General features: G+C 48.0%; 1 protein-coding gene across 1 annotated transcript in view; it reads right to left on the bottom strand.

Moving 5' to 3' along the window:
* Nucleotides 1-22,457, bottom strand: part of LOC135912771 (monocarboxylate transporter 9-like) — a 120,576-nt gene extending 98,119 nt beyond the window's left edge. Inside the window, exon 1 of the mRNA XM_070532849.1 lies at nt 22,400-22,457. The gene's annotated coding sequence lies outside the window, so the exon portion shown is untranslated. The remainder of the gene's footprint in view (nt 1-22,399) is intronic.
* Between the last annotated feature and the right edge of the window lie 4,291 nt (nt 22,458-26,748).

Here is a 26,748-nt window from a genome sequence, read left to right as displayed (position 1 = left end):
GCTATGGTTGTGCTATAACAGTAGCCCGTTTTTCTGGGCACAGGTTCGCCCAATAAAAGTTAGTTTTGTCTTTCACAGTATTCCTACTGTGTTCTTCAACGTCACCACTACGTGACAATATACAACACTTCCAAGTCCACAGCACAATTTTTTCTAATTATTTGTTCGAGGAGCACCACGCAGACGCATGACTCCTCGCCAGTAGCACGGCACACATCGCAGGGGACGCTTTCCCACAAGACGCGCTACGGCGCAGCGATCATGTCAGAGGCGTCCCGCATCGTACGCTGCACCTAGGAATCGCGCTGGGAGCCGAAAAAAGAGCCACCTCGCCTAAACACGCGGGTTCGAGTGACGCACGCTGGAAGTTAGTTGGAACTTATTAAACGCAAGGATATTGGGGCATCCTCGCACCGGTTCCCGCACTGCCCTAATGCGCTCAAACGAGACGAAGCGAAGACGCAGGCGAGTGGCGCGCCACCTGTCGGGGCAGCGCCATACATTACGAGGGGGTGATCTGTGTTTGCCGCAAGATGGCTCTGCGTGCGCGCGAAGCGCGGAGGAAATGTACCGGAAACGTACTTTTCTACGTGTTTAACTGCGACTTCTGTAATTTACATGCTTATAATTGCCGATATACACCGCAGTATAACTTTCTACGGCACGTTTCTAAGGCAATCTCATATTCACTAGAGACGCTTTTGTCCTCCATTGAACCATCGGCTGAGTGGTACCGTCTCCGTCTCACACTCCGGATACCCCGGTTCGATTCTCACCCAGCCCTTCTTGCAAGTTGGTTTTAGTTATAAATTGCCTTTCGGTATTTTTCGCTCACAACCAACGCCGCCGACACCAGCTTTTCTGCGACACGAACTCCTTAACGCTGACGCGTCAAAACATGACAGTGAGCGCGGCGTGTAAAGGCGCGCTCACACTAGCGGGAGACTTCCCGCAGCGGCACAGCGTAAACGACGCCGCTGCGTCGCAGCTGCTCGGAATGACGATCACACTGCGCGCGTTTTCTCGCTGCGGTTCTTGGAATGTAGAGAGAGGAGGCGTTGAGGGAGGACAGGAACACGCAGGACAGCGCGCCGAGCAACAGCCGAGTGTCCCGCAGCACGCGCGCAGCCTCCTGCCTCCGCCGACGGGGTCACTGAACTGGGACCGACGTCACGGTTCACGGTCGGCCCCCATTGGCTGTTCTCGTCAGCGGCACGGCAAAAATAGGTACCCGACCCATCGCTCTGCGGGACGGCAGAGCAGCCTGTCTGCGGGAGAAAAACCGGTTTGTGCGGGAAGCGGCGTGCGGGAAACGTTCTGCGTTGCGCGCTTTCCCGCTAGTGTGAGCGCGCCTTAACAGGGGACGAAAAAAACGGCTGGAGCGAAGAAGTGCGATGAGGAAATCGGAGATGGAGGTGCAGCGTAACTATGACCCCGAAAGCGGAGAAAGGTGTGGTGAAACGTTGAGGAGAAAAACAGGCTGCCGGCGCCGACCAGGCATGCGGCGAGCGCGGAAACAAAGCGCTGCCGTGGGCGTCGGGCCCACTACGGATGCGCTACTTCGCCGGCGGAGGTGACGCCGCAAGTGCTTACGCTTTTACAGCGAAGCTGCTTATGCGGACTCTATGCCGTAGTTGTGAGGCTTCACTCAGAAGGGGCCACGTGACCTAGCGGGAGAGGAAAAGAGCTCAGCAGGAGGCAAGGGGTTGGAGTGACCGCTTTTTTCCTATGAGAATGCTATCTTAAGCACGAATTTTATAGGGTTGTCATTTTCAGCGATGGAGCCAGATCGGCATCGAATTTATCCACGATTGATTCCATGCCTGGCGCGAAGGAAACAAATCTTATGCTTCCGGTTTGCGGCCAACGGACATTGTCGAGAGATTGAAGCGCGATGATACAGTGCGTGGCTGCCAGCAATTCTTGTGCCAGCAAGAAGTGCCGCCAGCCATGTCAATCATCGAACAAATCCAACCAATTGTGAAAGCGATTGCTGTGCCCGCATCTGCAGTGGTGGACCTTACACCCAATATACAGAGTTTTGCATTAGTGGTTCCCCACATTCCATCTCAGCTACAACTATGGGAGGAGGTAGTTCAAAAGTAAGAAAGGGGCGGGAAAGCTTGCACGCGAAAAAAAGGTACGGCAGAACACAGACAGAAACCTCACGCGCGCAAGAAAAAGCACTGGAAAACAGAAAAAAAATAAACACCCCTGAAGCATGCTCACCACGCAAAACACGCAAAAGCGAAAACGAGATGAAAGAATGGTAAAACAAAATATTTCCAACATAGACTGGTTGCGGAGTTTGGCTTGCATGCTGTAACCCTCAATGTAACGCAGCTTTGCTGATCAATCATCTTCGCAGACTGGAAGAAACGTTGAACTTTTTCTGAACCAAGAGCAACGCAACCGGTGGAAGTACTCCGTCTGCCACTGCTAGTAAACGAATTGCACAAGAAGAGGCTCATCACCGCCTCCGAGAGAACCGTGTCGTTCAGAATCAAATTATTTTCCTGAATATGTCGCGAATTCAAGATATCTGAAATATTCGCATTATGGAACATCGTAATCATAGGTGACTCGTCGAATCATGGTTTTCACTCGCATTTTCTTTTATCCACATCAAGCCGCAGCTTCTGAAGAGTCGAGCTGCATTGACACGAGAACATTGCTTATTTTTAGCTGTTACCGCTTTTCACAGGCCCAAAATTGTTACAATGTTATGGCTTGGCGGAAAAAGTACGTGCATGTATAGAAAATTTCTCAATGGTTGTCACCTATACTATAGCAAAAGCATCTTGCATAATCAGATTGTCGTTGCTATGCAATAGTGGTCCGCTTTCTGTAACGTGCGCGAGCACCAGCGATTCAGCTGAAATGCATGATGTATCAAATATGGAGTGCCAACGCACGTGGTCCTCGGATGAGCAGTCAACGCTTAGCTTGCCGCTATCTTTGTGCTGTGAGTGTCACAGGTTTTTTGTGGCCTAACTTAGCCGAATAAAAAGTTCCATTCCTAAGGCACCGTTTGCCACTGTTTCTTTATCGTCACTACATCGGGACGCTATGTGTATTGTATGCGTACAGCTGTCATCCCCATTTGTCCCTTCACATGCATCACACGTCACCATCGTTCTGATGACGTCGCTGTGTATTGACGTATCATCCTGTGCATACACCTTATTTACTGTTTGTATTTTTCCATAGCTTATGAACTGTCTCCTCAACGGAAACAAAAAAATCCATGAGAATGGAACTGTGATCTTCGTGTTCGTTAAACGTAAACGGTGAAATTTGATCTTGCAAAGAATGAAAGTATTCACCGTTGTAGATACTGCCATTTTAAAGCATTTACTCACCCCCTTCAATAAAGCGTCACTTCACACAGATACAAATATGTTCATTGAACCTGCATAATTGTTTTCTCTTTATTTTTACAACCATATCGCAAACCCTTGTTTTCTTTCAAATCCCACCGCTGGGTTCCATCGCTCGTTGAGCGGTCCTTAAGGGGTCGGTGAAATGGTTCTTAGCGTACACCTAGACATCTGTCAAGGAATGATTTGTCACAATAATTTAATGTCAGCGTGCTATAATAACACTGGTACGAATGGATAACATTGCGCTACCTTCAAGGCGCAGCTTTCACCCGGAACCTTTCTTAAGCCGTGGGGCCAGTGCTATGCCCTGCATCTTCAATGCGGTGACGCAAGTGTTGTCTACTTGCGGTTGATTTGATCCCAGTGCGTTACCAGGTGTCTTTCCTACACAAGTTTTCTCGCTAAGCCTGGGCTACAAGTAGCGAAATTTAGACTAAGTGCGCGAGCCGGAAGGAGACATGGTGGCTCTACTACGATTGTTAGCTGGCTTGTGCAAAAGGAAGCGAATAAGAGATGGATGCTGGCGCGAGTGTTTGCCACGAGCGTTTGCCGCAATGCTGCGAGCCACGTACATGCCATGTACATAACAGACCACAAAGTAGTTGTTCCGCTAATGTTTTCGTGTTAAAATTTATTTCCTTAGTAATACTACGGATGTCCGAGTACGCGAGGTTGCATCAAGTGCACGAATAGGGCATCTTCAAAAGCAGAAACTATACTGCCGTTAGGAACAAATTCTGGCACAAAATTGCATTGCTCAGTTGTAAATCGAAAGAAAGATGTATGGGTGAGCTTTGTCTTAGAAAAATGTTCACGTGCAACTTTTGCTTTCAAGTGTCACGAGCTTTTCGATGCAAGAAACGAATTCTGGCCATATGACAGATCAGTTTTATTACGGTAACCTTAGAATGCCACAGTGGACAGAAGGGTGTGGTCACGTGGCAGACGTATGTATATATTATGCGAAGCATATTACGAGAGCTCAACCCAGCTCCTCAGGCGCGGCGGTGTCGCCTTGAAACCACGTGACACCGTGACGTCACGACAGAGGAGAAGTGGCTTTGGCTCAACTCTTGCAAGACGGGCTGGGTGTGAATCGAACCAGGGTCTCCGGAGTGTGGGACGGAGACGCTACCACTAAGCCACGAGCACGATGCTTCAAAGCGGTACAAAAGCGCCTCTAGTGAATGCGGTGTTGCCTTAGAAACGAGCTGTTTCTAAGGCGTGCGTCTCTTGCTCAGGCGCACATTTCGTTGCCGCGCCGAACGCTGCTTTGCTCGACGCTCACCGCGTCCAATGCGGGGCGCGTAGTCGCTGCCCTGTAGCCCGTTGTCTTACACCCCTTGGCGGGTCGACGGGAACGCTGTCGCGTTCCACTCTTGAAGGCGAAGCAGTAATGCATGAGTTGTTTCTTCGTCTAGCCGAACCAAATATAGCCAAGCAACAGCAGTTCACCAGGCTAAACAGTGGTTCAACAACTAAAATAAAGGCTAGTATGCTTCGCATCCTGGGCTTAACCTTACCTAAGCCACAGCCATTTTATACACATTGTATGGAGCCAGACACAAAATGAAAGCATTTTTGCTATGTATTTGCACGACGATCACGCGCTGAACCCTACGGTGAAGAGAACGCGCCAGACCACAGAACAAAAGCCCGTTCATCGACGCTCCTCTTGAAGAATAGTACCGTGACGTGACCCCAGCTGCTGGAGCACCGTCACCGTACTTGCTATGGTGTGGGTGAGGGGTAAGGTTCAAGGGGGGATACATGCACAACGTCTGTGGGCGGCGAAACAGACGGAATGGAAGACTGGAGCAGGCAGATCTCGTAAGTGACATTTGCTACAGGTCTTAAGAGACGGTAGCATCCAGAGTACTGGGAAAGCAATTTTTTTTCTTCGAGTCCAACACGCCCAGTCAGAGTCTATAGAAGCACAAGGGCACCCCGAGTATATACAACGTTGCGATGACGGGAGTCATAGCGGTACCTCTGCTGCCTCTGCAATATAGTGAGAAAATGGCGAGCAAGCTAGCGTACCTCGTCAGCTCTCGAAATGGCATCGTGCGTGTACTCAGTGGGCACATGAACGGCAGCTGCTATAATAGTGTGAATATGTAACGTTCGGTTGCGGTCAAACAGAATATAAAAGGGGGATAAAAGAAGCGGTATCATTACGTAGGCAAATGTAACGAAGGGCCAAGCGACGCCCCAGTCTCGATGGTCAAAAGAGAGATAAGCTGGAACCGCATGGCGCGTTTTTCGCGAGCGAAAAACGCGACGGGCGGCAAACGCCCGCGTTGCCGCCGACGCGCGAGCACCCGTACGAAAAAAAGGAGCGGCGCGTTCGCGCCGCGTTTTCCGGGTTGCCAGACAACATAACTCTCAACGACATGTATTGTCTCTGTTACCGCATATATAATATGCCCTTAAACTTACAGAACACTACAAAAAAAATAATCTGAGTGTAATTAGACAGCGACATTTCTTTCCGAAGTGTACTTATCAAGCTTAATTTCAAGCAGCAATATTGTGTGCGAAACTGCGACTGTGTACCTTCTGCATGCTGAGAAGTCGCTGCTTGTTTACAACTTCACATATACAAAGGAGGGTCGGCTGCTTACTACCGAGCAGAAGAGGCGATTGCTACTATTAAGGGGGATGCTGATACTAAAGCAAGAAAAAACGGGTCAGGAGGTACATGTGGGTGCGGCCTGCGTGGTTGAGAAGAGAGCGAGCACCATACACTGGTAATATTATTAGCAAATTGTCTTGCCAGTATTAGCGATGAGACGCGACGCTTCTCCACTTTAGTTATTAGGGCCTCATTGAAGGTTGGTTTGTTCATTTTAGGTGAACACGATGCGCGAACGAAATCATGGTAGCACGTTTTCCTTGACGCGCGCGCCAGTTCTGCCGAGAAAAAAAAAATTCCGCCAAGGAGGTTCCGTCGAGATGCGCAGAGACCAGGGCCATCTGGTGGCAAAAAAAGAACCAAAATGTCATGTGACCAAATGCCACGTGACTTACCTGAACTCTGATTGGTGGACGCGCGCGCGCGACGCGTTTTTTTCTACTCCGAACAGCAGCACGCGGCGGCGCGATTTCGTGATGGATCCTGCTGGGCACGCGTCAAAATGACGCGCGCGTCCCACCATCCGCGCGTCAATCGCGCCTGAAATCGCGCCATGCGGTTCCGCCTATACGTAGAAACATGCCAGTGAGCGTCCCGTTGAAGTGTTCAGTCAAGCCGTTGGTTTTCGGATTGTAAGTCGTCGTAAATTTGTGTTTTGTGGAGCAGGAGCGAAGCAGGCCATCGATAACTCTTGAGACAACGTAGCAGCCACGGTCGGTGAGAAGTTGACAAGGGGCTCCGTGATGTATGATGACATCGCGTAACAGGAAATGAGCGACGTCCGTAGCACACTGGCAGAGAGAGCGCGTTTAATGGCGTATTAGGTGGTGTGGCCCGTTGCAACGGCAATTCATTTGTATCCTGGAGTAGAGGGAGGGGAAAACCGAAGAGGTAAAGGCCCACTCGGAAGAAGGGGTCAGAAGGGCTGTCAAGGGGCTGAAGGAGGGCAGCAGGAAGCATAGGTGGTTTCTTTCGGCGTTGACACGGCTCACAAGCAGTGAGGTAGCGGCGAACGGCGAGGTAAATACCAGGCCAAGAGAAGCGACACGAAACCGGGAAATTCCAAGGTAACCAGCGGTTGGAGGCGTCATGTAGCTGGCCGAGAACGGTCAAGCGCAGGTGTAGAGGAACGGCGAGCAGCAGTTCGCGCCCATCCCGGCAGACTTTGTGGTGATACAATATACCATCTTTAAGCATGAAGAGGCGAAGGAACGGATCGGGCACTGTGGAACCCAGCTGTTGAATAACCTCACATAAGATGCGATCACAGCCCTTTTCATCATGGACATGGCTTAAGGCGGACGTCAAGAGTACACATGCAGGCAGGTAAGAGAGGCTTCAGGCGGATCCACAGGATTACGGGAGGAGCAGAAAGCGTCCGGGTGCAATCGGTCAGGCTGAATAAAAACAGAGTAGGTGGAGCCACAGTTCCCAGCGACCATGGCTCCAAGTTGGATCCTCAAGGGATGAAAGCCAGCAAAGTGCATGGTCATCGATAGGGACCGTGAAATGCCGGCAATCTAAGTAGGGGCAAAATTTGTCCACTGATTAAACAAGAGCAAGACACTCCCGTTCCGTGAGGGAGTAGTGCTGTTTGGCTGACGCAAGGAGACGGCTGGAATAGGCGATGACAGGGAATGCCCATTTCGATGCTCGACCAAAACAGCACAGATGCCGTGGCCGCTGGCACTGGTGCGTAGTTATGTTGGAGCGGAGCCGTCAAAATCAGTCAGGATGGGTGGCATACTGAGCGATGTGATGAGGGAAGAGAAGGCGGCAGCCCCACAAAAATGCGATGCCTTTCTGCGGCAAGCTTCTGAGAGGTTGCTGATAGAGTTACGGAAGGAGCACAGTTAAGAAAGCTACGAATTTCCCGTGTGCAAGTCGGAACTAGGAGCTTCTTCACGGCTCGAACTTTGTCTAGGTCGGGGCAAGCACTTCATGAGTCGACGAGATGACTATGCAGGATAAGTTACTGACGTCCGAAGTGGCACTTCAATTAATTAAGTTGCAGGCTAGCTTAAAACGGAAAAGATAGAGTAAAGTAATTGAGATGCGTTTCAAATCTGAGTAAAAATACTATGACGCATACAATAAATAACATGGACAAATTTACCATTTAAAAACTCGTAAGACCATACACATTATGCGCTTGGAAGTGGCTGGGGATTCGCATAAGCCAAAGAACATGACTTTAAACAGATAAACGCCATCACGGGTAACAAAAGCAGCCTTCTCATGGTCCAGGGGATTAACGCATCTTCCTGTATCCCGACCGAAGGTCAATTGGAGAAATATACTTCGCGCCGTGAATGCATTCAAGGGAGGCGTCCTTGCGGGTAGACGTCTTTTTTGGTGTTCTTATTAAGTTGCCTGTAATCCTCGTAAAATCTTCCACTATCGTGTTTCTTTAATAACCATAGGAGAAGCCCAAGGGCGGCAGGGTGGCTTTATTGTATCTTTCGTGTGCATCTTGTCAACCTCCTTTTGAAAGACGTTGCACTACGCTGGAGACAGCAGGTATGGTCGACGGTGGATCGCATGGGCATCGCCAGGGTTTTGCTATGCTTGACAACGGAGATTTGACCCACAGGATGGTCACAAAGAGAAGGAGAAGGCGAAAGAGTTCGTCAGCTTGATGAGGTGAAAGGTCTGGAGCGATCATTTTGGTCAAGTTGGTAGGACATAGATCTGGCAACGAAGACGGGATATCGGCGGTGTGGGAGTGAGCACCATCAGGAGGAAACAAGGGATAGATAACGTAATCTTAGGAGAGCGCAAGCACAGCGAGGGAAACACCCTGTAGGGGCACTTGTGAGCATAGGCTGAAATTCACCACTGGAAGACAGGTAACTTTGTCGCGCAGAGTTGTAACAGCCTGTGGAGAACCAAAAATGTGCGTACACAGTATGGCGGTGAAGGGAGCGACCCCATAGCCACTACCAAGTACTGGTGGAGAGGGCGTAACAGCGATACAAGTCACGGCTTACGGCGGCAAAAGGACGAGCTCAGCCAAACAGAGACGACTCATGATCAGTGGGGGTTGCTCAATTACATTTGGTAGGTCGAGCTGTAGAGTACCAGTGGAATAGTTAAAAAGACAAGACCGAGTAGGACGTCTTGAAACAGCGGGCGAGGGTGGCCAGCGACACTGACCAAAGCCACCTAGAAAAAACGTAAGGCCTCCGCACGCCGGTGTGACGTCACGCTAGTCGGATGGCCCGGACAGTCGACGCCGTCGGCGTCTCCGCGCCTAGGTTCGTTGCGCTTGCAGTGTGTCTCTTTGCTCGTCGCGGATACTATGGCATGAGAAAATTCGTGCTGTCCTTAAAGTGACAGCAACCTATAAATTCAGATGCTTCGTTTCCAAAGCAAGACACGTATAGCTGACGCAAAAAATAAGGGGGAGCCGCTGGTTCACCGCAGTCAACACCACCATAGAAAGCAGCATTCTTTCATGCCTTCCTTAGATTACTTGATTGGCAACATTCTTGTTTTTTGCGTATATCTCAACACGACCTGCCTTATTGTGCTTGTGATGTTTGGTCGGGACTAAGACAAGCAAACTGCATGCTGCTTAGTCACTCAACTTTACACGGAACGAAAGAAAGAGGAAAACTGCATATTGAAGACACAGAATATACTTTATTCACAAATGATAAGAACTGCATTCAGAAACAAACATTTTAAATCTTCCATATACAATTATCATTTTCACTCTTGCATTGCGTAAAACAGTCCTCGCTAGACACACGAATATCGAGGTTAATTTTATTGTGAAAATTTTATCATTATAGGGTCACGCACAACTAATTCTCAATTAGAATAAGCTTCCGTCTTTGTTGTACCATTTCTTGTGGTTATTTTATTTCCACCCGCCTTGTTTGCAGGCCTTATTGGTCTTCATAAAATACTGAGATAACGGTGTAAAGTAAGTTAAAAACCAGAGGCGTACTCTCAGTCCTAAAGGAAAACATGAAATTAATGGATTGCGGTAGCACGGAGAGTTCGAATCATAAACAGGTAGCACAATGCACTCAAATAACATTTGAATTGGCCAAAATGCAGGGTTTAAATTTTTATAATGTAGGCAAATAAGTCCTAGCTACGCCACAGATTTCTTTTTACAAGGGTTCTGTCAACACAAACATACGTAGATGTTCAACAAAACAGAGCTTCATGAATAAAAAATAAATAATGAGAAACATCTCAGGCCTTCAAGGTCTGCAATTTTCGGTCGTTCTTGGCGTTGCGTAATTTGTCGTTTTCTGTGCGGCACAAGTTGTTCAGCAGTGTATTCGCTGCAGCACTTACAACATGCCCCACTACCTCCTGTGCAGGATGACCGAAATCACACACATCGACATCCTCAAAGTCATGAAGGGTAGCGAACACAAGGCCGACAAGAGTATCTTTCTGCCTAGGAAGGCTGAAAAATCGTACGGTATATTCTGGTGTCCTGAACTTGTCCAATATAATTTCAGTAAAGAGTACAGCATTAACTACAACTGCTCGTGGAAACTTCAGGCAACCCCTTGTCATCTTCGTGATGCGCATGTCAGCTTTTTTAGAGCTGCATGGGCACAATAGCCGGCAACATAGGTTAGTGCCGGTAGCCTTGACGTTTTTTTCTCAATGTCGGAGTCGGTCACAGTGACTTGAAACTGGCCGTTTCCTGAATGTACACTTGCCTCCAACGTGTTCGCGCTCGGTGGTAGTAGAATGTCCAAATCTGGCAGGTCCAGAACCTTCTGCAAACGCAATTTGTTTTCAGATTCATATATCTGCCTTATAGACACGTGGTAATTGGCACCAGACAATTGCCGATACTTTCCAAAGCGATCCTCTAAGCTATCAGTTTGAAATTTGCCCAAAAGAACATACTCGAAATGAAGCTCTTTGAGACAGTATATGGCAAGTTCGTGCAAGGCAACAGTAGTGTGGCTGAAAGCTATGCGCATTTCACATGTCAAGCGGCCATTGTCATGTTCGATTCTTCTCCAGTGATCAAGCCATTGAACTATTCTCTCTAAGAATTCTAGTTGAGGACATGACGATGAAACTATTGGACCTTGCAATTGATCTCGCAACCGCTGTCCTTTTCTTGGCGTCTTGACGTTAACAATGTTCCACCAAGTCAAAATGGTGTCAACAGATTGAGAGGTTTCGTTTGCATGCTGGAACGTTGAAACACTGAGAGCAGCAACAGTAGATGAGTTAAAAATCTTTAAGGCCAGTTTAACGTTCTGCCGTTCCATGTTTGAGGGGTTCAGTGCCTTCAAAGTGAGCGTTGGTGCTAGCTTCAAGAGCTCATGCTTTTCAGCTTCATGCAGCTGGCATAATACCTTGAAAGATGCTGTAAGTATCTTTCGTTCAGCCTCATCACTCTTCGGTTCAGAAAAGTACATGCATTTGCCAATGTTTCTTTGATTCAGCCAGTTATTTCTTATACACATTAGTATGTGAACTGGGTCCACCACGAAAAACAGGGGTCGTGATGGATCAGCAGGATGCTGGTAAACAATGCTGACACTTGCCGGCTTAGCGAAGTAGGACATGACTTTTCTGTTTATGGAGTTATTGTCCGAGATCACTGCGATTACTCTAAAGCCAGATGCCTCTAGATCAAGAACAATCTTCCGAAGGAAGTCGTGCAGCGCCTTAGCATCGATTTGTACCACAGGAAGGATGCGTACAACATCCTTGTTTGAAGAAAGCAGGCTCTGTATCGTAAATACGTGGGCACTTTTTGCTGCAGTCGATGAATTTACCGCAGCACCAGTAACCAACCCAGTCTTCTAATAAAAAATGATTGAAGGTGAATCTCATCAATCATTAACGTTACAGTCTTTTCATGCTCTTTATATGTGCTTACAATACGCTTTGCATAGGAAAGAAAGCTACATTCTTGCTGCTCCGTTTCAGGGCGTACATCGTACGATGAACACTGTCTTCTGATCGTATCAGGATGTGGCATCTTAAGCTTCATCGAACTTCTCAGGAATCTATATGCATGAGGTGAAATTGTGAACAAAAGGCTAGCAGAAACCAATAAATCGGGGGGATATCGGCCAGCGTCATTCAAAACAAGATCAACTTCACTCTTCAAGAATTTAAGCACTTCCAAATGCCATTCTTGCAACTCGCATGCGAAATGTTTTCCACTTACTTCCTCTAGCAATGTCGAAACCAATGTCAGTAGATGACGGGCCTTTTCAGAACGCTCAGTGCTGATATCCTTACGTGTCTGTTCGATCATGTGTAACACACTTTTCAAATCTCTCAAGTCGCACAGCTTTTCAGGAACTAAAACATCACCACACTTCCTCACACCCGTTTCATCCAAAAATACTTCGACGCGCAGGTCTGTGGAAACGATCACCGAAGTACGGACTGCAGGAGCAGATTGAAGTGACAAGTCTAAAAAGAAAACCTTGGAGATCTTGTTCAAAACTGTCCGGATGTCCGAACACTGAAAGCTTGGCAAGGCCTTCAGCAAGTCCGCAAAGCTACCAACCAGATTTTTGGCATCCTCTTCTGGTTGAGTTTGCTGAGAAAGCATTATTGCTTTTTGTAAATATGTGGCTTCCAAGCGCGCTCTTTTGGCAGCCGGCGCTGCTCGAACGCACACTTGCGGACACGATAAATAGGCAGGGCAAATGGGAAACAAGCTCGGAACTGCACTTTTCTTCAGACGGATGTTTTTCATGGCAACTTCGACCACTTTTCCCCTCTTGACGTCCGTGTAAGATGTCGTCTTCAAGTAATCCGATGGCAAGAAATGCTTTTCACAGAGCTGAAATAAAAAAAAAACAAGCCGTTACAGGTATGAAGCTCGACGAAAATGTTGAATTTACAAGCGCGTCGACAGGTGCAGAGACCCATCTATTGTGCGCGCGTGCACGAATGCATTGCGCACTATGCTGGCGAAACCTATTCGTCTGGAAACCCAAAATAACAATAGAGAGAAGAAATACTTACCACTGTGTACTTCGTTGGCGAGAAGTCCTTCCGAGGAATTGCTCTCGTCCATGCTTCCCGAGTGGCTCGGTCAGATGGGAACTTGTGCACTCGGATACTTTTTCCTCCGCCGTAATTGAACTTGCAGTTTGGTGCGCAACAACAGGTAGGCATCGTTGCGCTTCCGGGTACGACGAACCACGCACAATCGAAGAAAAGCAAGCGCGTTTACCGTTCATCATGCCCCACCAAAGCCACCAAGCAAATGCTCCACGCGTTGCCGCTCTAGCGTTGCAGCCACGGAGAAAATTTGTTTTGAGAACGCGCGCCGCGTTCTAGAAACGCAGCGCTCCCCCATCCACCGCTACCATCCGACTCTCGTGACGTATTCACAGGGGAGAGGAGGTGATGCGGAGGCCTTACATCTTTTTCTAGGTGGCTTTGCACTGACACGTGCGGAACAGAGGCCAGCTATTGGAGACGGTACCACCTTTCGACGAAGCGTACAATACATGATGCGGCCATGGTCATGACTTTAGTTGTCTGCTGATGGAGTTGAGGGTTCATAACAAAAATATGGACGCCGTTGTCGACCAATACTAGCAGGCAGGCCATCCACTTTAGCTTCGATCAGGTTCTGATTGGTAGGGAGCGTGAACAAATAAATTTCATGGCAGCTCGTCAAAGCAGCGTCACGTGCAGGAGCTGCAGCCATCAGTCTCCCACAGGAAAAATCCGGAAACAGGACGGGGACGGCGAAAGGCGTAGCGGAATTGAACGAGAAGGACGGAGTCGTGGCGGACACAAATGGGTTTACTGGGCAGCGTTCGTAGTGTTCTCGGCAGGTGTTTCTGGTTGAGCTTTGGTTGGTACCTTATGCTGACTTCGGGGTGGATCGCTGAAGCTGGAGAAGCTTGTCCGATAAGGCGAGGGCGAACGGCTTCAGCAATGCCGTGAAATATGGCCAACACGTCCATATCGGAAGCAAATTGGTTTGTGGTCAGGCGTCCTCCACGCATTCAGATCATAGTACAGTAGCGTCGGAGAGGGTTGAAGGTGGCCGAAGCTTAAATGTCCGGGCAGTTGACAAACCAGATGATTGGAAGGCCCACATTTGCCAATTCATGACGAACAACAGATTATGTAAGTGACATGGTCGGTTGGGGTTTACTGGACTCCCCATGTATGATTTGCGTGCTGAATGGGGCTTTGATTTCGCGTCCAACGATTCGGATGAGAGCCTATGACGTTGAAGGCTGACTAGCCATACGAACGTCCTCACACGTTGGTGTCGTTGCCGCATTGGGAAGGCGGGCGAAGTAGTTTGCGATACGGCGGCTCTTAGCTTCTTCGAATCATCGGCATGCAGTAGTAATATTTTTGAGCGTCGAAGAGTTTTCAAGCATGATCAGGTTAAACGCATCCTCCGTGATCCCTCCGCAAATGGTGGACTGAACTGCGCTCAGTCCGCCGGGTGCGCCAGCCTACAAGCGACATGTTAGATCCCAGCGGCTTTGCTTCTAATAACTATGTAGCTCCAAAGGCCCCAAACGCCCCAGTATCACCTGTCAATACTCGTGACGGTGATCCCCAGGGATTCGCAGGAATCTGTGGTGAGGACATTGAGAAGCGGATATACAACCACAACAAGGTCAGCGGCTATAACGAGTGCAACGACTATGAAAGGTTAGTAATTGTCGCATCCTCATCCTTTCTCCTAGTCTTCGCCATCATCTTCACCGCTTAGTAGAAGCCCTGACATATTTTACAAATGCCGGCCTTTAACCAAATGGTACGAAATATCCTTTTGCCAGCAAGAACATTAAAGTACTCGGTCATGTCTCCAGCAAAGGGAAAATTCAGCCAGACCCAAATAAGATCGCTGCCATGCTCAAGTTATCTCGACCTTAGAATCAGGAAGAGGGTCCCAGTTTTCTTGGCTTTGCATCGTATTTCCGGTAATTCCTACGCGACTTCTCGACTTTTGTCGCCCTTCTTTACAGACTTGCGACTTCTGGCACTCCCTCTGTATTGTCGCAGTCGGTATTTTGGGAAGAACCCGTTGCCCTCACAATGTGATCCTTGGACTCGACTTTTGGCCGAACATTCTGCGCTGATTGAGTGTTCAGCTGGTATCGTACAATTTGACCTACCCCTACCTGTTCCCGTTGAACTTCCTGCTCAAGCTCCAACTCAGCGTTGTTCCACGGATTTTAATCGCCTGCCATCTCTAGCAGAAACCTGCATCCCTGTTGTAGCCTGCCCACCTGTACCTGACGGAGACTATGTCCTTACTCCCGCGACTTCAGTCCTGCTTTCTCACAATGTCTCCTTCGCACACACCATCGTTTCTGTTGCGTACAATCAGACATATCTTCCCATCCTAAATTTCGCACAGTGCCCACAAGTACTTCCTTGAGGCATGTCTCTTGCCACGTTGTCGCTGTCGCACGAGTGCCACATTTCCGTTGTATTTGTTGACCCGTCTTCGACATATGCCCATTCTGCGCCTTCTGCATCTGCCCCAACCGACGACTTTACAAAGATGATTGCACCGGACCTCTACACCCAACAAGCCGCAGAGCTGCGCGGCCTCCTCGAGTCCTACTACGACATTTTCGACCTGAAGGATTGCCCTTTGTGTCAAACTACGGTGATGAAGCATCCTATAAATACAGGCGATGCAGCACCTGTTCGCCGACGCCCATACCGGGTGTCGCGCTCTGAGCGACAAGTCATTCGGGGCAAGGTTGACAAGATGCTTGCAAAAGGATTATTGAACACTCTTCCAGCCCGTGGGCTTCCCCTGTTACTCTCGTCAAAAAGAAGGATAACAGTTGGTGATTCTGCGTTGGCTATCGTTATGTAAATACGATCACCAAGAAAGATGTACATCCACTTCCCCTCATTGACAATGCTCTGGATTGTGTCCACGGCACCATTTATTTTTCATCTGTAGACCTTCGCTCTGGATATTGGCAAATTGCCCTGGATGAAATGGGCCGTGAAAAAACCGCATTCGTCACACCAGAGGGCCTATATTAGTTCCAGGTAATGCCTTTTGGCTTGTGCGATGCCCCGGTGACCTTTGAACGGATGATGGTCATGCTCTTGCCTGGTTTGAAATGGTCCACCTGTTTGTGTTACTTGGTGACGTCATCGTGTCCTCTTCCACTTTTGCCACTCATCTTGACAGACCTTCATCTGTTCTTTATTGTTCTTCGCACCGCTGGCTTGCAGCTCAACTCGTCCAAGTTCCACTTCGATCACCGCCAAATAACCATGTTCGGACGTCACTTTGATTCGTCAGGCCTTTGCCCCGACCCCGCTAAAGTTCATGCTGCGCAGAATTTCCCCGTACCAACTTGTGCCAAAGATTATCGCAGCTTTATTGGCCTCTATGTACATTGTAGATGTCTCACCTGGGACTTTAGCGCGCTGAAGCAATGTCTGCTCCGCCCCCTTCCTCTTCATGGTGGAATCACCAAAGCCCACTGTGGGGTGAGTAATGACGCTGTCCCACGCTTTAAAGGTATCTTCATGGTTCTCGAACCACACTAGCGCAGTGTCTGTGAGGAACAGAACCACGTTGTCGAGCTGAGCCATGGGGTTCCAGCCGTTGTACTTGCTCACACGCTTGTAGTGGGTGAGCCAATCCTCCACGTCCTCACCGTATTTCCCTGAGAAAGGGCGGGGCTCCATATGATGCATCCAGGTGCCGGTTGTTCCCACTGGAACTGCCAGAGAAGGCTGTTGGTCGCCGCTGGCGGACATCGGGATCTCAAGTGGTGTTGGAGGCAGCCGAGCGAGGCGTCGGCTCCGGCGTGGAACTTGCAGCAGCAGCTCCACGCATTTTCGAAGCTTTCGACGTTGCAAATCCACCAGGCCACCAAATCTTTTGGCAAGATCAACGAAGATAAGCAACAAGATCACGAGGACACTGAATTCAGCCCGGGAGGACCACTTTTTGGACTTTTATCGGGTTTGGAATTCACGACCTCGTGGCCGGGGAGCTAAGGATAACGCGAGGCTTAGCGGACCGTGCCCCGAGCGGGCGCCCTGTCAAGCCGAAGGCCGTCGGGGAAGACAGGAATGACATCTCGTGCACCAAACAACCTTGCCGCAAATAATTTTGGAGCTGGCCCAGTCCAGGATCCGGCAGAAAATCAAGAGAAGAAAATCAAGGAGGCCGCGCTGGCGACCATGAGTTCCGGCACGCCGGGAGCGGAGAACACCCCCGAAGGAGCCATGGAAGACGCAAGCATGAAACAGCACGTCAGCGACGACGAGAGCCTGGTGCGAGATTAAGAAAGAAATTGGCAGATATACCATACCAGACGATACAAGAAAAGAATCAAGCACGCTGCCAAGGGCGACGCCATTTTGAAGCCAGAGTGGCCCCAAGCGATGAAGAACAATGTGAAGATGGCGCTGTCAGACGCAGTTGCCGGCGGGATGACACAATCTGGCGGAGGGTACACGCCGACTCAAGGAATTAAAGCAGGAGCACAGCAGCAGCCGGGGCAGAAGCTAGCACCGCTCCCTATGGACGACGCCAAGATCATTATGCGACCCCGTGGACGACTCAAAGTACAGGCAATGAAGCCGTATCAAGCCACGTGTGCCATCGTGGAAGCATGTGGAGGAAGAATCAAAGAGGAGGATTTTCTGGTCGGGCTCCGACCGGGCTCGAACATAATGATCGCAAGCACCTCCGAAGAAGAAGCAGCAAATGAAATACGCAAGATCAAGCACTTTCCCTTTGGAGGAACGAGCTTCCCAATACAGGCATATGTGGCCATGCCAGGCGACGTCAAGCGCGTGGTAGTTCACGGATTGCCAGCGGGCATGCCATCGGAAGTACTGGAATCGAAGCTAAGACTGCGTACGCAAGGAGTCGAGAGCTTAGCAGCACGAATACTGGGCAAGACCGAGACAGCACTCATCACCTTCGACGGTCAAGCCTTCAGAGGTGGGTCATCTTCAGCGCCGGCGAGTACAAGAGCTAACCATACAGGCCAACGAGACAATGCTGTTATGTATGCGGCCTGTAGGGACACCGATCGGACGTATGCCCAAGGCCCGAGGCGAGAACCTGCAGAAGCTGGAGTATCAGCAATCCCATCGATGGACACGAATGCCAAACGAAATGCATGGTATGCGGAGGCGAACATGACACCGGCACCAGAGATTGCAGGATGCGGCTCAAGACCGCTGAGGAGCTACGCAGGCGCCCGCCACCGGGCAATCATGGCCAGCTGCAGCAGCAGTGACGGGGCCGGAGCCGGAGCCGGAGACGCCGACCGAGATGGTTCAGCTCAGAAAGTGACGAGAGTAAGTCCCGGAGCTGAGGTGGGAGCCAGGCCGGGGCCTGGAACCAGTCACGTTGCCGGAGCAAGAGCCGGGGACGGAGCCGCAGCCAAGGCGGAGGCAAACCCAGGGAGGAGTCGTTTCCCCCCCTGGGAAAGCAAAACAACGAAGGGCCGCCGAAACAACGACAGCATAAGAAAGGCGGAGTCAAGGTGAGCTGGGGAACGGGCTCTCACAAATCACTGTTTCCGCACTCGGGACAATCGAGCAATGACACGAAACTAACAGAGGAAAACAAGGCGCTCAAAGGGGAGCTAGAGCTAAGGCGAGAGGAAACCAGGCAACTAAAGAAAAGAATCGATGATTTAATAAGAGAGTTACAGGCACAAAGAAAGGGCAGCCCACCCATATCGCCACCCAGCCCCGTGCCCGAACAACAGATACAACAAACACAGTCAGGGGAAAAGAGTCTAGAAGAAAAGATGGAAAACTTTATGCGCACCATGCAGGCGCAGATTGCACAGACGCAACAAAAATGGCGCTGCGGGAACAGACTTTTCGCAGCTACATAAAAAGTCAGAACACAGAAAATCACGAGTGAACACAGGGACAGGCTTTATCACGAAAGAAGATTCGGATCCGAAAGCCAAAACAACAACAATAACAATGCAACATGGCCGGACAAAACACACTAAGCATATGACAATGGAACTGCCGGAGATACCGGCGCAAGCAGGGACTCCTGCAGCAGTACATAAACACACAAACCCTACCCCCAGACATCATCATGTCGCAAGAGACAAATGTCACCCCAACACTCAGGGGATATACATGCCAGGAGAAGGGCCACGCGGCGACAGTAATTAGCAATAAGCTAGTAACCATAGCACATTGCAAAATATCAGATAACGGGATAGAACACGTGATAACTGAGGTGATACCCAAGAAAAAGCACAATGCAAAAAGCACGTTCACAGTAAACTTATACAGCCCGCCCAGACAAAAAGATGGCAACATTAGCAAACATTTCGCGGGGGCGGGCAGGTTAGCAAAATCCAACACCCTTTTTATAGCAGGGGACTTTAACGCGAGGGACCCCAGCTGGGTGTATAAGAAAGGAGACAGGAAGGGGCAACCAGCATGGCCGCGGGGGACACAAACTGCACCCTCATAACGGACGAAAATCAGTCGACGCGTCTAGGCAACAGCGTTAGCCCAGATACCTGCCCCGACCTAACGTACGTTATAGGAGCAAAGCAGGTCGAATGGGAAAACTTGCTGGAGAACCTAGGCAGCGATCATTATGTAATGAAGATAACTATAGAAGCCGAGAACATCAAAAGGAAGATTGGCACAGCCCACATAACGGACTGGGACGTCTTTCGGAAATAATGTAAACACGTGAAGGGGGAGATTACTACAATAGAAGAATGGTGCCAGCAGCTACAGCAACTATAAAAACAATACACGCAAGAAATAGACAGAATGGAAAAAAACACCGGAAGTGGACCCGCGGCTACTCAAGCTACAAGAAGAGGGCTCACCAAGAGATGGAAATAAACAGAGGCTAATTACGAAGCTAAAGAAGAAGGTTGCTGAAGTCACCCAGAAGGCAAAGGAATAAGCAGCGCGATTGGCAAGACAAGGCTGGCAGCAGTTTAGCAGCTCACTAAACGGCACGCTCAGCGCAGCCAAAACGTGGCGAGTACTCAAGGCACTCATGGACCCAACCAAAAACAAATCCGTGAGCAACAAGGCATTTTAAAAGCACGTCCACCAATAGGAGGTACAAGACGAGTAATTATTAGAGAAAGTCCGGATCAAATGCTATGGCCGGGACAAGCCGCCAGAATACGAAGAGGGCTACCAGTGAACGGAGAACCCGGAACTCGACAAGCCAATTACAAGAGAAAAGGTGTTTGCCGCCAGCAGAGCAGCCACCAAAAACACGGCAGCAGGAGCCGATAAAATTAAGAACTCGTTGATCCGCAACCTCAGCGATGGAGCGGTGCCGCAACTCATCGACTATCTCAATACGCAGTGGGAAGCGGGCACGGCGCCAAAAGAATGGAAGCACGCGGAAGTGGTTATGATACCCAAATCTGGCAAGAAGCTACAGATAGAAAACTTGCGGCCCATCTCGCTAACCTCGTGTCTCGGCAAGCTTTACGAAAGAGTGGTCACCAGAAGAATAAAGCGACACCTAGAAGACAACGAACTGTACCCCCACACCATGTTTGGCTTCTGGGCGAATCTGTCAACACAGGATGTCTTGCTGCAAATAAAGGAAGAGATCCTTAACAAGATCCCCAAAGCAGGCGAAAGCATCATCATGGTCTTAGACCTCAAAGGGGCTTTTAGCAATATCAACCACGGGGCCATCATTGAAGAGCTAAACAAGACCAACTGCGGCAAGAGAGTCCACGATTACGTGCGGGCATTCTTGTCAAAGCGCACGGTAACATTAGGACTCGGATACCTGCGGAGTGATAGCTTTGACACGCCTAACAAGGGCTCGGTCATTTCGCCAATTCTCTTTAACATCGCGATAATCGGGCTAGCCCAGAAACTGAACGAGATCGAGGGCATCCAGCATGTCATGTATGCGGATGACATCACGGTCTGGGTAAATCAGGGTTCATTGGGTCAAAAAGAAGAAAAGCTTCAGAAGGCAGCAACATGTGCCGAAGAATTCGTGAAGGAGAGAGGCCTCGCGTGCTCTACCGAGAAATCAGGAATTCTGGGGATCGGAAAGAACACAACCAAGGAAAAGAGAGAAGTGTATCTGGAAGGTCAGGACATACCAGAGCAGGACATAATACGCATCCTCGGCGTGTGGATCCAGAGCAGCAAAGGGTGTGGACACACGCTAGGCCTGCTCAAGCAATCGACGGAGCAAGTCAGCAGGATGATCAAGGGAGTATCGCAAAGACGGAGCGGCATGAAGGAGGGGGACACGAACAAGCTGGTCAGGAGCCTGGTGGTCACCAGGGTCACGTACTCACTCTCGTACCACAACATGACGCAACAAGAGAGAGAACAAGCCGAGACTCTCATCAGGAAAGCATAAAAGATGGCGTTGCATCTGCCCAGAAACACGTCGAACGACAAGCTACTAAAGCTAGGTACCCACAACACATTTGAAGAGCTCATGGAGGCACAACTGGGTGCGCAGCTGCACAGGCTCCAGCGGTCAACCACCGGCAGGGTGCTCCTTAATATATTAGGCTATAAAAACTTAGAAGTAACAAAGGATAGGATGGCTAACATACCAGACTCTATTCGTCAGACACTGAAAGCTAGCCCCCTACCGAGGAACATGGACCCGAATCTGCATGCGGCCAGAAGACAGGCGCGAGCATGATACGTATAAAAACACATGGCCACTGAAAATAATGTGCTATACACGGATGCAGCCCTATACCGGTGGGACCACAACACCAAAGAACATAGAGTTGCGGCAGTGACCGTGGATCATATGGGAGAGCTGATAAGCAGCGCAACCCTAAGGAGCTGCACGGTAACAGAGGGGGAAAAGCAGCTGTGGCTCTAGCGGCGGCGGATGGTTGCCGTAGAAACAGATCCTTGATAACGCTCACAGACTCCAAGGAAGCATGCAGAAATTACCCGGCAGGTAGAATCAACAAAGGGGCGCTGCGAATCCTCTTCGAGGCAGGGCTTCCGAACGAAAAGATACTGCACACGATTTTCTGGGTGCTGGGTCCCACCGGAATAGAGGGTAAACAGAGGGCCGACAGTCTAGCTCGCGAGCTTACATACCGAGTGGGACAGTCAATGGACCCGGATACCACTATGATGGTGCAACCAACGCACGCGGAAATACTAAACTATCACCGAGGCAAAAGGATAATATATCCACCACCCCACCCATCTTTAACACAACATGAAGCAGTCGGCTGGCGAAGGCTGCAGACACGAACATTCTCCAATCTACACATCCTACATAAAATGTTTCCCAGTCAATAAAGGTACACATGCCCGTGGTGTGGGGCCATTCCAACATTATATCACATCACATGGGAGTTCAGAAATAACTTCTTTTTCCACAAAGAAAAAAACCCAGTGTGGAACAGTGTGAGGGCCTACTCACCAGCGACGAGCTCACAGTCGAAAAAAGATTGGTGGCACAGGCTCTCAAAAGGGCCAGGCTCAGCGGTGCTCTGGAATAGGGGCGCCAACCACTCAAGATGACGGAGACTTCAGTAAAACATGAAGACCTCTGTTAGCCGCTGAAAGCTGTGAATAGAGCATCAAAGTTTTTCCTTGCTTCCTTCCTGAACCGGCTTTATTAAGGGACGAGATTGATGGTGAAGTCAAGATGGCGTCCCGAGGCTGCACCAGCTAACGTCTCCTTCCTCTTCTCTTCGCCGGGCTCATGCCATTGCAGTATATATAAATAATATATACATAAATATTCATATTTAAACACAAGGTAGGGTACGTGTAATAGCTACAAAAAGAAATTTGCATGCAATAACTACATACTGCAAGTGAAAAAGAAAACAGACGTGCACACCAGCAAGATGAAAACCCTATGCAAATAATAGAAGTGAGTGATAATGGGATTTCACTGAAATTGAAAAAAAATTGCTAGTTTTACTTTAAATGTTAAGCTGTTCCATAGGAGTGCTCCAGTATTATTTAACATTCTCCTTTCATATATATCATTCATTTTTGGGAACAGAAAATTTCTCTTAAGGTCACTGCATGTATTGCTTCTGGAATATAAAAAAAACTAAAGCTCAATGAGAAGTTAGTGGTTATGCTATTATGAGTATGCACTGCAGTTTTAAAATTCAGTAATGAATTGAAAGGCAGTGTATTTAAACTTTGAAATGGCGGCAGTGATTCAGCATTGTAATCTGAAAAAGTCACAAATCGCGAGGCACTTTTCTGAAGTACAATATGTTCTACATATGAAACGTACGTGTTACCCCAATATGCAATACAGTAGGATAGATGGCTATGGAATATGCTAAAGTAGATTGCTCTCAGAGTGGCAGTGTCGAAGTAATATCGGAATTTGTACAGAATAAAACAAGCCTTCCTCAACTTTTTACACAGCAATGCAATTTGAGGCTTCCAATAAAGATGCTCATCTAGTATGACACCCAAGTATTGAATTGAACTAACCCGCTCACGCATATTAGGGTTTAGAGAAAGTTAATGACAATCGCTTAGAAGTGCTTTCCATGAAGAAATAAAGATAATATGTTTAGTTTGCTTGGTATTCAGAGTTAGCTCATTTGACGCGAACCTCAGGTTAATACTTCCAACGTAATTATTAGCCACTTGAAATGTTTTGTACAAGGAGTCTAGCGCATAAAGTAGAACAGTGTCGGCAGGATAGATCACAGCAGAGAAGTTTTCTAAGGCATCAGGAAGATCGTTTGCAAATAAAGAAAAAGAATATTGGACCCAGTAATGAGCCTTGTGGGATGCCTGATGCAATGTCAGAAACTTCGGATTTGGTATCTGTAATGGCAACTACTTGTTTTCTGTTTTTGAGTTAGCTATGGATTACTTGAATAGCTAGGGTTTCGAAAACCATAGCATTCTAACTTATTTAGCAGTATGTCGTGATCTAGAGTCTCAAACGCTTTTCGCGCATCTAGAAACATGCTTAGGACACTTTTGTTGTTGTTCATGTTAGAGTTTACGCAATCAGACAAATCTAATATTGCAAATCTTATACGATGCTGGCAATAAGACAAAATGAATTCACTTTCAAGAAATGAAGTGATTCGTTGGGCGATATGTTTTTCAAAGACGGTGTTTAAGCAATTTAAGACACTATAGGACGGTAGTTTTCTAAGAAATTATGGTCCCCATTTTTGTAAATTTGAATAACCTTAGCGATCTTTAGTAAGTCTGGATAGGTTGCAGTATAGAAAGAGAGATTGAATATTTGTTTTCTAATGGCTGGCATAGTATATCAATACAATGCTTTAAGGCCACTGTGGATATTCCATCGTGACCAGTAGAATGTTTGAATGGCATGCCATTAACTTTGGACACTATCTCTTCAACTGTAATGTCCACAAAACCAAATGAGTTTGTCGTTCTTTGCGGGTGAGTAATAGACGAAAGAATAGGTACATTATTAGATATTGCTTGACCAATCGTACAGAAGTACGAGTTAAACGACAATGCTAAGGATTCCATAGTTATTCCTAAAATTTTCAAGTCTGGCATTGTATATTCTCTAACCGATGGCTTAATTACCGAGTTGATAATGCGCCATATAGCCTTTGAATTACCGGAATTACGGGCTATTAAATTTGTGTAATACTCTTTTTTACGAATATGTATAGCGCTGGCTACTATATTTCGAGCCATGTGAAATTTTTGTTCACAGTATTTGTTACCTCTATGTGACTTTACTTTAGTGTGCCAAAAGTCAATATTTTTAATTAATTTTAGCAGACCTTTCGTCATCCAAGGATCGATAGGAGTGCTATAATATCTTTTTTTGTACGGTGCTTGACGACTCCGCTAATGCATCACACAACGCTTTGCTGAAACTGTGAAATTGCTGATTTGCATTTTTCTGCGTATCTATAGTAACTACCCAGTATTACTCACGTAATACTGGGTAGTTAACTCGATGAGGAATATGAGAATGACCCTGAAAATGAGTGGATTGTTGAAAAAAGATGGCGGTAGCAGAGTGATCCGCTACAGCCGAACCATAAACGTTACACCAGCTTGAATTGGTGTTGAAGGGCCGTATAACGTAAAGCTATTCCAATATATTTATTCCAATCTCCTGACGTCAAATTTGAATAACCGCCGATGCAAGCATCGGGCGATCACGCGCAGGGTTGTCTGAACAAACCAGTGAAATGCTCCCTTCGTTCATAGGAGGTCACTTTTGTTTGCATGAAAAACGAATAACATTGCCTGCACTGCGCGGGTTCTCTAATCTAATTGGCTCACAAGAGGCGGAGAGCATGCTCAAGTGGACAGGGATTAGATGGGGCCGAGCCACCGCACTGAATATCTATAAACGGTTGAAGAGGGTGGTGCCGGCACCTGCAATTGGCCCGCTTTCTCTTACTTAGCTTGCTGTGGCTCATCGACAATCGCGGCGGCATACAACAGAAGCTTAAGAATGACGCTAAAACGGATCCTCAGCAAAAAATAGTTGGCAGAACGAGGTTGTAAATGGGTCAAAAGTTCTCAAAAACGTTATACGGCCACGCAAAATGTTTTATTACATGCAAATAAACCCATGCTCTCCGGCAGGGGCGAGCAGCCAGTGCCGAAGTGATCGGCGGCAGCGATCTTTTATTCCTTTCGGAACAGGGCAGCCTGCGGCTATTTAGAAGAAAATTCAGTTTTGTTCGCCATAATATAGCATCTTTAACGCGTACGCGTCCCTTTGACGTGGTAGGTTACTGCGGTTTTCTCACGTTGCGTGAGAGACAGATGAAGTGGGTCCAGCCCTAAAGCTTTTGACCAATAGCCGAGGGCTAATGGCACAAAGGCGTCGAATCAGAAATAACTATTTTTTTTGTTCGGTCAAATTATGCATAATGAGTCTGTAGAAGTCATGTCAGATGGGGAGGTACTGTGGTTTTCGTGACGTCGTGTGACAGACAGGTGAAGTGGGAGTGGTCCAAAAAAGTTTTTGGCGAATCGTGGTGGGCTGATTGCAGAATTGGAATAGAAAAGTTTGGAATATTTTTTACGTTATTGCGCCCAAAGTTTCACCATGTATGATCGATCAGGGTGGATGTCAATGAAGTTATGCGTGTTGGGGTTTCAATGACGTTATGGACTCCATATGATCCAACAAGATTAAAATAATCACTGTCATGTTCTTTTCTAGCATCAATATTGAAGTCTCCACATAATATTTTTTGTTTATCTAAATTGCTCAAATAAACTAATAATTGTTCGAAATGTTGCATAAAAGCTGATTTGTTCTTGTTAGGAGCACGATAAATTACCGCTGCGACAAAGCATTGAGAATTCACAACAAGCATATCAAATTCATTGGCGTATGAGTAAGAGTACTCCTCAATGACTGAGCATGATGTAGGAGACATCACAAATGGTGCCATCACAAACGCTGCTATCCCTGTTTACCGTACTTCGAGGAGTGCAAAAGAATGCATATCCGGGTATATAATACAATTCGTCTGAAGGCAGCCATGTTTCTAAGGTAGTAATAACATCAAACTGGAAAGTGTGCAATGACAGAAGAGAGCAAAGATTGTCAATACTATTGAGCAAGCTACGCACATTACCAGTCCAGTCAAAGAGTGGCGTGACACACAAAAGCAGGCTCTGAAAAAAGTATGTGTTCTTCGCCCTTCACTTTAGCTTGATGGGATGTGATAGCGATGATGGAGAAGTTTGCTAAAACACAAAGTTCCTTACGATGACGCACACATGTGCGTGAGGGTTTTTTAGCGCCCACCGTATTATTGC

This window comes from Dermacentor albipictus, chromosome 2 (assembly GCF_038994185.2).
Source record: "Dermacentor albipictus isolate Rhodes 1998 colony chromosome 2, USDA_Dalb.pri_finalv2, whole genome shotgun sequence".
NCBI classification, from domain to species: domain Eukaryota; kingdom Metazoa; phylum Arthropoda; class Arachnida; order Ixodida; family Ixodidae; genus Dermacentor; species Dermacentor albipictus.
The sequence above is the reverse complement of the archived record's forward strand: the minus strand, read 5'-3'. Positions and strand labels throughout refer to the sequence as shown.